Raw genomic sequence first — 3204 nt, 5'->3', positions numbered from 1 at the left:
TCCATTTCCTTTTCTCACAGCACAAGTCAGCACTCCGCGCTCGCGCCGTCGGACGGTCTGCCTGCCTGCCTGCCTGCAGCCCTGCAGCGCGGCCGCCCGGTACGCGTACGCGTGTATAAAAACCTCCGTCAGTCCGCCTTCATTTTCCTCTCTTTCTGACAACTCTATCGAGAGTAGCTACTACTACTGGTAGTCTGGTAACCAACATGTCTGCCAACGTTGCCCTTTGCACTTGTAACATTGAGCAGCTCATCATCAAAGTGGAAGTGATCGTCAAGGACGACAAGAGAAGGAAGAAGAAGCAGCAGAAAAGAGCAAAGAGAAAGAGAAAGGGAGGTAGACAGAAGCCAACGTGTTTGACAGGAATTACAAGACGATTTCCTTTGTTTTCAGTCTTCATGTGCATTTGAGTGTGCGAAGTGAGCGGTTTCTTATATTCTCCGCTCCAAGTGAAGTAATTCGCGTTTATTTAAATTCACATGTGTCTACATATAAAATACGAATTTACAAATGTTCGGGTCACTTAATTTGGAAAGGAGGTGTAGATTTTTTTTTTGAAATGGGGGAAATATCGCCCCAGCTTCTGCATCCAAAGGTTGCACACGGCTTTTCTTTATTAGATTATTCACGAACCTTACAAGAAACAATACAAAAGATCAATCTCGAAGTAACCTTACTATACCTACAGTGGTATGAAGAGGGTGACAATACACCAACTCACATCAACCAAAACTAAATGCCTTCCCAAACCTCCCAATAGCAGGTGAGAAGCACATCCAATCAAGCAGACTCTCAGCGCACGCCAACGCCCACGCCACAGGAGTTGCTCCCGCCGTCTTCCTCGACTTCATCTTCAAGAGAGATCATCGCATTACCCTTGCAAGACCTGCCGTCGATGCCACCATGACGCCAGACGGCTCCACCATCCTGCACCTATACATCATCCCGCATCTGTCGTTGATACCCTGCAGCACCATGCTACTGAGACTCAGCGCCAACAATGTGGTAGATGAACACCACTCCACCGAGAACCGCCAACATCCAGCAGCTGCTCCAAAAACGATGCCCCAAGAGGAACGGCGCATCGTCCGATCCGGGAGACCCGGACCTAGGGTTATCCCGGAGCAGCACAAGTGAGAGACCGCAGACTGCGACGACGATGCCTTCAAGAAGGTAGCGGCGCGACACGTCGCCATCTTCCGCCAACCGAAGTCGGAGCACGGTTTTCACCGGCAGCCGCGCATCTACAACTCACCGAGTGTAGTGCCAAGACGGGCAAAGATGGCGCCTTCGACAAGGTAACGATGTCGACAGACGCCGCCATCATCCGCCAATACCGAGGTCGAGGCTCAGTTTTCACCGGCCGCCATGACACCCCGGACTAGATCACCATTGCCGGAAACCTGTGTGAGATCCCATGATCCCCCACACAGGGCTACCAGCCTGGCCGACCACCTCCGACGAAGAAGAAGAAGGCCGCCTCCTCCGTCGAACCCGAGGCTGCTGCCCCGGGCGTCCTCGAGCCGCGGGAGAATCCCAAGGTCACCACCCCGCACCGGCGATAAAGGGAGGAGATGGCGCAACCCATCCCCCAACCGCCACCATCGGTGTGCCATCGACGGGAGGTAGGGGAGGCCAAGGCACAATAGCCACCGTCCGACCGCCGCCGCCCAGCCATCACACGTGGGCAGGGGGTCTACCGCCGCAGCCTCGAGGGGATCCCCCAGCCGTCGTCCTCGCCGCGTCAAGAGGGAAGCCCGCCACGCCCCGCGGCCTTTGCCCGGGGAGCCGCCGGCGGCGGCGGGAGGCGGCTAGGGTTTTTTGGGTACTGGAGGGAGGTGAGGGAGGGTACGGGGTCTAAATGGAGTAGGAAAGGAGGTGTAGATGAAATGAACGTTTACTGTGGTATGTATATTTCAGTGCGTGCTCAGTACCCATATTCTTAAAAGGATGTCGCAAGTTTTTCTAAATTCAGATATATTTATGCACTCTTTAATTTTTGACGACCCTCCAGTATTTTATGTTGTGAAATTTTGTTGTGGTGCTACGTACACGATATTTCTTCTTCTTTGTGAAAAAAATACGCTTCTTCTATAGGAGTGGTATAACTAAGTCAGTATCTCCAACGGGTCGACGCATTTTGGACGTCCGAAATGTTCGATTGTGTCTGTTTCCGTCGGGCCACGTATATCATGCGGCTCAGGGCGACCGTTTTTGTCGGGTACCTCCAGCGGTGCGGATGCATTTTTTAGCGGAGACAACGTCAAGATCATTAATGATGTATATTTGCGCTAGGTTTGCGTCGTCGCGGATGGGCCAATCACTTTACGTCGTCCCACTAAAGCAGATTCAGATGTACTTTTCGACTCGAGGGACGCAAAGGATAGTTCAGCTTCCATTTTGGTCGCCCCGTTGAAGATGCGCTTAGGCTATCAGCTGGATATCAGCCCCGCGCCAACGCGTTTCCCTTTTGTTCTCGCACCAACCTCCCATCTCATCTCCGCTTTTCCTTCATCTCGTTGCTACCGAGGTCCACGTCGACCGCTACAAGCGGCGACGCCATCGGAGCCGAGCTGAGCCAGTTCCTCGCCTGAGCGGCGGCGGCGAGGGTGGGGGCGTGCTCGTTGTCGGGAACGCGCCGGTTGTTGGAGGAGCGAAGGTGAGGGCGCTGGCCATGGACGGGTGCCGGCCGGGGCCGGAGGCACGCTGTTGGGCGCGGCGGCGCTGGCGAGGCTGGAGGCTGCGCCGAGGGCCAGGATCGGGGACACTTACGCCAGCGTCGCCGACTTCATTGACGCCGTCGCCGCGGTGGTGGCCGGCGCCGCTTGCTGGCGGTGATGGCGTTCGTTAAGGGACGACTGACAGGCGGATCCGCTGGCGTTCGTCGACGTGAGCCTCCTGAAGGGTGGGTGCCGCGGTGGCGGCGGCGAGTAGTTGCGCGGCAGGCAGGAGTGCAGGACTCGGACGCGCTTGCTTTTCCGGCGCGGGCATCCGTCGGGCAGGTCGTCCTCGCCGTCAACGAGGCGGGTGTTCGATGAGGTTCACCCCGACGGCCCGACCCCGGGCGTGCCTACCTCTGCGCTGCCCGCCTACAGCTGGCTCCCCGCGCCGGCTTGCCCTCGCTGGGACGCCATGCTCCCTGCCGCGCTCTCAATGCTCTGGCTATCACCCGTAAGCCTCAGTCGGGCGCCTGGCCGGCGCACA

This window comes from Lolium rigidum, chromosome 6 (assembly GCF_022539505.1).
Source record: "Lolium rigidum isolate FL_2022 chromosome 6, APGP_CSIRO_Lrig_0.1, whole genome shotgun sequence".
NCBI classification, from domain to species: Eukaryota; Viridiplantae; Streptophyta; class Magnoliopsida; order Poales; family Poaceae; genus Lolium; species Lolium rigidum.
Note: the sequence above shows the minus strand (reverse complement) of the source record.